Source organism: Dermacentor silvarum, chromosome 1, assembly GCF_013339745.2.
Source record: "Dermacentor silvarum isolate Dsil-2018 chromosome 1, BIME_Dsil_1.4, whole genome shotgun sequence".
In the NCBI taxonomy this organism is placed as follows: domain Eukaryota; kingdom Metazoa; phylum Arthropoda; class Arachnida; order Ixodida; family Ixodidae; genus Dermacentor; species Dermacentor silvarum.
Window position 1 is genome coordinate 281,825,632 of NC_051154.1, and position 10,572 is coordinate 281,836,203.

General features: G+C 41.8%; 1 pseudogene; it reads left to right on the forward strand.

Moving 5' to 3' along the window:
* The first annotated feature begins 7,428 nt into the window (after nucleotides 1-7,428).
* LOC119440960 (uncharacterized) lies at nucleotides 7,429-9,563 on the forward strand (annotated as a pseudogene).
* Nucleotides 9,564-10,572: the final 1,009 nt, after the last annotated feature.

Genomic DNA, 10,572 nt, shown 5'->3' on the forward strand with positions numbered 1-10,572 from the left:
GTCCGCTCTTTCAGGACACTATATGCTCATGAAAGCATTCCCTGGCAGTGTTTTTTTTTGGGGGGGGGGGGATGCCCTTCTGTTTCAGTCCCTTCATCGGCCACAGTTTGCTAAACACGCCTTTAAACAATAGGGTACTTCTCATATAGTGCCTTGTGTCAAAAGCACTTGATGTACTTGTACATTTAAAAAAAAGTAAAAAGTGTTAAAATTTTAAGTCCTAATACATGCAACATAAACTGTCTTTGAGATGCATATTATTTTTTACTAATGCCGAATAACATTAGACAACTGTACAGGGCTGTATTTTGTTTTAATTCTTTCCCTAATCCATTTTTATGGCCATACTGTCAAATTGTGTAGACGTCAATGACAGCATGGACATTGAGAGAATGCGGAGGTGAGATTTTTTTGCTGAAACACCAATGCATTTCGTCACACATTTTGCATTGGCATTTCTTGGAAATGGCGCTATTTTCCATCATGGCTGACTTGAATTTTTCAGTTACAACATGTCTCGAGATAATTCGGAGGCTTTAGTTCATTATACAATCAGTTGGTGATTATCACATATTCTCACGTCAATTCACTCTGAATAATGTGTTGTTAAAGAAGTCGTGACATCATTTTAGTTGTGCTGTATTTAGTAGTCACTTCGTCTTTCCTGAAACAGCTGTTATTTAGTCTGTTTTATTTTAACTCGGGTGAATCTGCTGTGAGAAGAGGAAAAGACAAGCTTGAGGCTCCCCTGTTTTTTTCCCTTAGCTGTATATTATTAAGTTGAACCTTCCTCTTACGTTAGCCTGCATGTCCAGCTGTGACCAAATTGAAAGCGCTTTGTGGGTACCTGTGCCCTATTCCTATGTCTTTGTAGGACCCCTCCTTGTGGCTGCCTACAGTGGGCACTGGAGCACATCTGCCCCTGGACTTCTCTCTTCTGCCGCCTTCTGATGTCAACTGCCCACCTCATTTCATTAGGGGCATTGACACCTTCACACCTTACCAGTAAGCTTCTCTTGTTTGCAAGTGCAATGGTTTCTTTTCTTTTTATTAAGACCTTTAAAAATTGTCTGTGGCGCATGACACTAATTTCTTATTGTGGTTTGGTAATAAAAATCAGCATATAGAACCTGCATAATAATGAACAAAACATTATTACACATTTATTTTGCTCAGCCTGTGGCATATATTAAGGGTCCTTCATTCTTGGGCTTTATATTTTCAAATTCGGGAGTTAAAATCGGGTGTTATTGTTAAGTAGGAAACCAGTGAGAAATCAATATTTTTGTTGGGTGGCAGCCCAAAGTTCGAGATGTTCCTGGTAACTTTCACAAATAATTAATGCAGGCAGTGTTAAACGTTTGTTTATGTTAATGTAAGGCAAAGTAACGCAGTTTGCCTCTTTTTGGAAGCCAAAGTTTTCTGTAAACAAATAAACACACACTGACAAGGAGAGGTGCACCCAAATCACATGAAAAACTTATGCAAATCTTCGTTGGCATGCGTTATTAGCACTCATAAAAAAACCACAGAAACAAATAGAGGCGTGCTTGGTGATCCCTTGCTTAATTCGTTCTTCACATTTTTCTAACAAAAAAAAATCACGATCAATATTGCACACAGGCATGGTTCGCAAGAGATGTGATGCTTGTAAATACAAGCCTCTGTTGACATCACAATTACAAGTTGCAATGCAGAGTAACATCAGTTTTTCATTTGCTAGGTTGGGGTGGTCGATGGTGGCGTCCTGTCTGCAGGCCTGGCCTACAGTGGTAGCTTAGGAAGCGAAATGCAAAAACACTCGTGTACCGTGCATTGAGCATACATTAAAGAAACCTAGGTGGAAAAAATTAATAGTCGCCCACTACGCCATGCCTCATAATCATATCGTGCTTTTAGCACGTAAAACCCCATAATCTAATTAATTTTTGCCTGTAGGCCAGAACATGAGTGCTGTTCTTGGTGGTTTGTTCTTGCAAATATTCTTTAAACACATCCTCTAGAGAATGCACTTCATAGTGAATTTCAGGGAAAAATCGGGTTTAACCCAATTTTCATCAAACCTATTCTGGGCGCACAAATCTAAAATTATGGGGTTTTACTTGAAAATGAACGGCCCTACATATATTAAATATTAAAGCTGAAACCTGTTATTCTTGTAATGACATGTCAGAAGACATGCTGTTATATCTGCAATTCAAAACAGCTATTTTTCTGTTTTGAAAGTATTAAACTTGCCTTAGTGCCCTTCGTCATTGTGAATGATGTTCAAGCTACCTGCTGTTAGGGACACTAAAAAGAAATATGAAGTTAACCAGTATCAGCTAGTTGGGGCTTTTGCAATAACAAAGAGGCCAGTCTTACTGTGACAGTTGGCTTGGCAAGCCAGAAAAGATTCAAGAAGGAAAGATTGGTGGGGACACCTTCCTGAAGTTGCTGCACCAGCTTGCTGTGACATCGTGGATTTTGGCGCTGTCTGCTCGGGCCTATAGTTAATTGTGTAGTGTTGTTGAGCAGAATTATGGGCAGGAAGAGACGAAGTGGACAGGACAGATGCTCATCTCTTCCTGCCTGTAATTCCACTCAACGACACTACATGATGCACCAACTGGGCTAACAGTCTACGCTTCTATAGTTGATTGTTTATCAGGAAAGGACGACACTGTTGCATTCTAAAAGAACCTACGAACCAAACCTAGAGAACATTTACTGTGTCACTATGAACAACACTATGAGAAAGGATGCTGTAATTGGCGACATCGCGCGCTGATGCACCAGTGCTAAGCTTTCGGTATGAAAATCAAGAAGGGGAAGTTTGGCCTTAATTTTCTTCAGTAATGAGCCTTTCTCACAAAACGAGTCATAGTTTTGAAATAAGAGTGCCAAGTAATATAATGTTTATCTTTGATGTCCCTTTAAGTCTATTGGGTGATACGGATGATCTGCAATCTTATATGTTTCTAGATGCTATTACCTCTAGCATACTAGGAGAGGATGCAGTGTGCTGCCATTATCGTATTTCTCACTGGCGTGACAGCAAAGCTTTGCCAGATGGAATGGTCTTTGAGAAAAATCTTCAAAATTCTAATGTAAACATAGAAAGAAAACATCTTAATTGAGACCATATTTATTTGGTCTAAATTATCACCTAATTGCAATTTGTCATAGAATTCATGTCTACCATCTGCTACCTGCTTAATGAAGATCCAGATTCCTGAAGAACACATTTTTTTAAATTCATTGAAGTAGAATAAATAAACCATAATGCACTCTCAAATTTCCTAAAGCGTGCTTTTGGCGGATTTTACCTTTTGCGATATGTTTGCACAGTGAAACTTTATATAATGATCTGCTCCTTAATATCCTGCTTTTCCGTGTCTTGTCGAGTGTGATGACTGAACCAGGGTGCGTACAGGTCCTTGAAATCCTTGAAAACCCTTGAAATTGAAAAGTGCGTTTTCAATGCCCTTGAATATCCTTGAATTTCATGAGCAATGCACTCTTGATATCGACATTGCGACCTCCTCTCTATGGTTGATTAGCATCGAACTCCCCACACATGGTTCCGTTTTGCAGAACTGCGCGAAAAAAATAAAAGGCTTCGTCTGCACAACAGTTAGAGCAACATTTTGACTGGAGGTCGTGTTGATTTCTATTGTTGTATACTGTATACCGTAATAAGAACGACTACTTATTAACGAAGAGGTACAGAAACCACGATCAGTTGTGCGCAGGCTTCCATAGTTGGACTGAGTCTCTCTAGCACGTGCAGACACTAGTGCTCCATGGGAGTTCTGGTGCCATGGTGCCATCTCATAGAGGCACTGGTAACCGTACGCACCACTCCAGCTTTCATCAGTAAAAACAGGCTGTTTGTATATCTCTCGAGGTTTTCGAATAGTTCAAGTGGGTTGTCTTGCAATTTGCACTGTCTCTCCAGTCTGCAGTGTGGGCGTGTCACTTGAGTGTTTGATCACAGCATGTTGCAACTGCAAGGGTTGTTCCACTTGATTGGGAGCAGGTGTTGACTGTCGTTTTATTTGGGCATATTTACGCCGTACGTCTCCTTGTGGAGTTAAGAATGGTTGATATACTGGTGTCGTCAATGTCACCAAGCCACCATTTCGCTCTTCTGCCAAAGGTAATGACCTTATCACCCATCTGGTAACATGGCCTGCTTTCCTTAGAAGTGTGTCACTGCTTGGAGTGTAAGCAGCCTCCTCGTCACCCTTGCACCCATGATCGGCCATGCATGGAAGCCAGCGCATGGCCGATCATGGTTTGTGTACCTCTTCGTTTATAAATGGGTTTTGTCACAGCATAAGGTATACAACTACTGATGAGCATGGGATGTGTCTCTCTCGTGTGCACGAACACCTGAGCAGCACAGACACTTGAGATCCGCGGGAGCGCAGTGACATTGGTGGTGTGGCATGCCATGTTATAGGGCTGCTGGTAAACGATACACAGCACCTGTGTTATTGGAGGCTGGCTCTTCAATGGGTGTTGCTTGTTGTGGTCGACCACTGCGTTTGTGTCATTCTGATGTCTTTTTGTTAGTAATGTTTGCTGTGTGTGTTCTGTTATTGTTTACTTACTAATACGTGTTGTCAACCTATATTGTGAAATTTTGTGCCATCCAAGTAATTTGTTCTAGTGGAATTTGTCTTCAATATATCCCCTACGTATTTTTGTCAGGTTGAGGTTCCCTTTGAGCCGCTCGTTGCCCATGGACACCAGCCAAAGAGTTTGGAGCCCTCGTGCACCAATGTTGCCACCTGGCAGTCCCTGCACATTTCCTCAGGTGTGTGTGCTTGTTTTGTTTTTGTATTCCACAGTGGACCCGCATGAACATTGACTTGCTTTCAAATAAGTGTTGAAGTCTGGAAGTATTTGAATAATAATGCACTGGGCACCGTCTCCCTGTTGCTAGGCTACCAGTTCCTGTAGGAATAATTGTGCGATTGAAATGGGAAGATATGCTTTCCAATGTGTTCATTTAGATGCAGGCGTAAAGTCAACTTGAATTAAGAAGCATCCACAGCAAGAGAGAGAGAGCAAATTTATTCGAAAGTGAAGGTCACTTGACCTGCGTGTGCAGGGAGGAGACAAGGGGTAAAAGTATGGCACACTGTCAAGACCTTATTGCATGGGAAGACATAGAGAGAAATGAGACTCAAATGAGGCGAAAGGGAGTTGCAAGGATGATCTTTTTGTCTATTTTTAGACAAATTCAGCCTTTATATGTGTGTCCATTATGACCTCTCCCAGAGGACTGAGCTGTTTGATTTCATATCACAGAAGCTAAGCGAGCTCGTGTGAAAATGCTCCACATTCTAGCATGCCAGGCTCCAACATGAATAGCATTTGGTTATAAAATGACAAGCAATCCAAACAAAAAAAGTGAGCTCAGCGGAAGATCGGGCTTGGTTTTTGCAAATGGCCAGTCCGTTTGCCAACAACCGGCTGGCGTCATGACAGGTCACACTGGGCCGGCGTCATGACCACTGGTTTATTCATCATGGCCGTGTTTGTCCCGCACACGGGCCAGCGAATTCCCCTCGATGGCAACAATGCGGCTTGTGCGCAACCAGCGTTCTTATGCGTGTTGTCTTTTTTTTCTGGAGGCCCCTGTCGCAGATACCAGCATATTCCACTTCTTCAACTGGGTTACCTTAACTGGTGGACATTACATTCTGGATAAGTTGTGAATGCTGAAGCATTTATTTGAAAAAAAATTGCGCTACTCATCTTTTTATTTAATGGCTTTAGAGCAGATGTTGTACTGGCAAAATAAGAGTCCGTCAGCATGCAGGACCTATTCAGTTGGAAACAATTTTGTAACTAGCACCAGTTGAGATAAGTCAACAGTTGGCAAAATCAATTGGTGTCCTAATTACTTCCCTCGAGCTTTGGCAAAAAATAGCTAAAACACCAATGCATTTTCACCACACACGTTGACATATATCGAGAAATTGAAACTGGTACTAGTTACAAAACTGCTTCCTTCTCAATAGGCCCTGCATGTTGAGGCATTTCTGGCATTGCAACATGTGCACTAAAGTTCATAATTAAAAAGATAATGAGTGTGATTTTGTCAATTAGCAGCTTCTGCAGTACCACTCATTTAGAAAGTAATGTCCACCTATGAAACGTAACCCAGCTGAAGGAGCGAGATGCTGGTATCTGCAACAGGAATTAAAAAAAAGGTTTTCTGACATAAGAAAGCTCATCCTGCCTAATTCACTGTTTCATTCATGCATGTGTTTGTGTCTCGAGTCGTGCTATAGAATGCGAGATATTGTGGGTGATTATCAGTACGGTTGATTTTTTCTCACATTTTATTGAACTACTTAGATAAAAATGCAAACGAAATTGGAAAACTTTGTTGTGGAATGCTGTAATAGTGGGTTAGTCGGTGGGTCAAATTTAAAATGAGAATTAACCAATGACAGTCTTGTATGGGCATTTGAAAAGGCCTCGTTCCTTAAATTGCACGAGGCCATTCATCATAAAACTGTGCAGCCAGGTCACTTGACTGATTCTGCAATGGTCCTGCTCTGACATCTGAAATGTAGCATCTGAAACACACCTGAAATGTAGGCCGTGTAGCAGACAAGTAGACCAGAATAGAAGGAAGCTGCCTGTTCCTGTCCGATTTCAAAAACGTGCTTTGCATTGCTCGGTTGTCTGATAAGAGTTGCAAACTTCAGTCAATTGCTTCCATTTGATACCGCCTTGTCTTGAGTGGCTGTCATACTTAGAGGCCCTAGCTTTCCACGATTCCGTGAAAAATCACGGAATTAATGCTTTTTTGTGGAAATGTAAAAATTATTTTAAAACGTTGCTTTTTGACGCTGCAGCGAAACGCTGTTTCTCATAGTTTTCACAAGATGTCACTACACGTCTTAAAACGACAGATGAAGTGAAAGCTGCCAAAGGTAATGGGAAAGTAGTATTTTCTTAGTAATAGTAAAAGGGTTTCTATTACCTCAGAATCTTTTACTGATGAAGAAATTTAATTTCATATTAAAATATTCTAGTCTTATAAAAAAATTGGCTAGGTGGCGCAGATGCCACCCAAATCTCGAATCAAAGGGCTCAGTCGTAGCCATAGTCATCAATCCATCCGACCTTTGCGCATCAACATAAAGTGCATCATTTTACCGTTTGCTTTGTTTTTCGAGTTGGTAATCAAGATGGCTCCCACAGGATCTCATTTGAACAAGAAGACAGCCGTTGGCGAGGCACGAAATTGTGCTCCAATTCCTGGATGTGTTAATATCTGCCAATATTCCCCTAGAGAAAGTGGACAATCCGAAACTGAGAACATTTCTGCAGACACACGGTGGTTAGGTGCCTGCATCTGATGTGCTCCGCCGCCGACTTCCAGAATTGTTTGATAAGCATGAAACAGCTTTGAAAGCTATGTTTCAAGGTACTACGGTGTCGGTAATTACCCATGAAACAACCGATGACCGATTGTGAACGTGTTGTTCGTCCACTCAGCCAGAAGTGCGAGTGCTTCGTTACAACCTGTACTTGTGGAAGTTAAATTCATGGATGAAGGGAACTTGTCTGCTTTAGGCTGCATTGTAACGAGAACACTCACAAAGTACACAATTTAATTCGAGGACATAACAGGCTTTGTAAGCGATAACGCTGCTTATATGGTGAAGTCATTTAATGAGTGCTTAAAGCCACTGTGCGAAGGTGCTGTTTACATGTGTAGCCCATACAGTAAACATCGTAGGTAGTACATTGCAGGCATCCTTTCCCTTAGTGGACAAATTTGTCGCCTGTATAAAGAAGGCGTTCTGACTGTCAAGTAGAAAGAGAGCTTTCTATAAATTTCATCTAGAAAAGTGCAGGATTCAGTGTGCCAAAACACCTCATGAGAACCCTGCACCTCGATAGTACACACAGAACTCGTAGCAATTAGGCTCAACGAGCGCGTTTCGCGTGGCCATGACATCGGGTCCAATTTTGACGGCACTTCTTCCGGGGAAAAAAACAAACAAAACGTAAACCGTTCTATCAGACGCACCGACGAAAAATTGTGAAAAAAAATGCGTCTTATAAACCGGAAAATACGGTATGCTGAATGCTTTGGAAATATTTGATGAAGCAACCCAGCTGATATGTACTGCAGAAGCCTGAGCAGCTGTTGTGAGTGTTCGTTGTGGTAACTTTTAATATTGCGGACTTGAGAAATGATCAAGACAAGCAAAATTGCAATATACATCTACATATTTGTTATAATATCATGGATGTGTAGCAAGACTACACTGAATGGTTTGGAAATGTTCGGTAAACTTGGCCAGTTAATACTTGAGATGTCAGAGTAGCTGTTGGGAGCATTCATTGTGTTTTGTGAACTTTTTTTGGTATTGTGAACTTGCAAAGTGATCAAGGCTAGACGTTATTTCCATCATTGGGATATACATTTATTTTTTTATTTTAGTGCAACAACCCTATGCTGAATCTTTTGAATATTTTTGGTGAACTTTACCCAGCCTATACTGGAGAAATCTCAGCCGCTGTTGTAGGCATTCATTTTGTGTTGTGATCTCGAGAAGTTATCAAGGATAGACATTTTTATTATAATTGTGATATACATTTATATATTGTAAGTGCAATAAACTAGTTATTTTTGGAAATGTTAGGGTAAAGAAATCCTACTTTGGATGCCACTTTGAGTCCTTGAAAAACCTGCGACAGGTCTTGGAAAGTCGTGGAATATCCTTGAATTTTTGCCTTGGAAACCTGTATGAACCCTGTGTACAACATGCGATGCATTGCAGTATTTGATAAAAAAGTTGCCAGCCTGCAAGCAGCAGAGGGTTAGCGTGTAGCCTGTCATAAAGCGTAAAATGCTTTGTTTGCACTCTGGGGATACTTGGAAGCAGCTGCACAGGAAGATTTCAAAGCACAACTGAATAAAGAAAACATTACACATGACGAGGCCCATTGGATTGCAAACAAAGTGAAGGCTGCAATGAATAAAGCGGCTAGCAAAGCACTAGTATATTTGGAGAAATCTGACACTTGGAAGTTCTTAAAGAGTGTGAGGTGCTTGAATCCTCTGCAAGTCGGGAGTCTCTCAGAGAAGAGGTCAGAGTTTGCAGGTGTGCCTAGACTTGGTGAAGAGTCACTAGTGCTAGCTGCTGAATGGCAAGTGTACCTCAAGTCTGCCCAAGAACTCGTCTAGTAACAGGGACTTAGCTCCATTTCTTTCTAAACAAGAAAATCCATGGGTAGATTTTGATGTTCCAGCTTTCTAGGCAGGAATGGAACAGCTCACTCCAACGCTTTCTTCCATTGCTCTTAAATACTTGTCAATGCCGATCAACTCTGTTGCCGCAGAAAGATCATTCATTCGCTATGGTGACATTGTGTCCCACAAGTGCCATTCTCTTAGTGAAGAGAGTACAAAGCATCATCTGATGCTCAGCCACAACAGCTTCCTTCAGTTTTAAATATGCAAGCATTTTTGGAGTCTGAAAGTTTTTAATCAATAAACTGTTACGTGTACCTTATGTCTGTTCAATGTTGCCGCGAAATTTTGCAGATTTCTCTATCTGGATTTGCAGAATTTCAAATTTTCCACCGCATAAAGTTATGGGCTCTGGTCATACTACACAGTTATCACAATATGCTGTAGCATTTCAGGCGTGGTTTTAGCAGCGAAAGAAACATGCCATACCTAGTGACTGGCACTAGTGTCGCCATCTGTACAACAAGCGGCGAAGGTGCCCCTCGCTGAATCAAGGAGCGAAAACTGTTATCCGATAGGCCGACTCCCCTGTTTATTTTACTCTGTGTCCATGTCTTAGATAGAAGCTGTGCGTTGAAATTGTATCGTTAAATGCATAAGCATTTGTGTGCTTACCCAACAAAAAAGTGTCCGAGTGTCTGTCCATCCATCCGTCCTTCAGTCCTTTGCTCAAGAAGATCGCTTTCAAGAGAGAGCCAGCAGCAATGTTATCGCCAGCTGTGGAAGAAGACGACGAACGCACGAGCACTAGAACAAGGGTCAGTAATGGAACGCTGGCAGGATCAGTGACATCAGAGCCACCTGTGGAAGAAGACAACGACGAATGCACAAGCAGTGGCAGGAACGAGTCTCTGTGACCACGTGACGTGTGCAATCAGGCACACACTAGGCACACCTTTAGTAAGCCAGAACTGTGGAGCAGCCGTGGCTTTGGATCGGAACATCATCAGCGTACCTGGCGCCACCACCTGCAGTAGTTGCTTGCCTCATCAGTTCACGTTGCGCCGCCTTCTGCAGCAGTTCATGTCGCTGCAGTGCTGTCGCAATTACCGTAATGGTGCCAAGAAAACCGCAGCCGCTGAGCAGTGCTAGGATTACCAGCAGTGTCAAGTGCTCACGTCGTTACTACAAAATGCTTAGGCATCATTCAGATAACTCCCTAAGGAGATAGTGCGTAAATTTTCAATACATGAACAACCACACATGCAAAAAGAAATTGCCATTACAAAAAAAAAGAGGCTGGAAATTACAGCTATTAGAACAAAGCAGGCTGTAGCAGCAAACACAATTTGTAC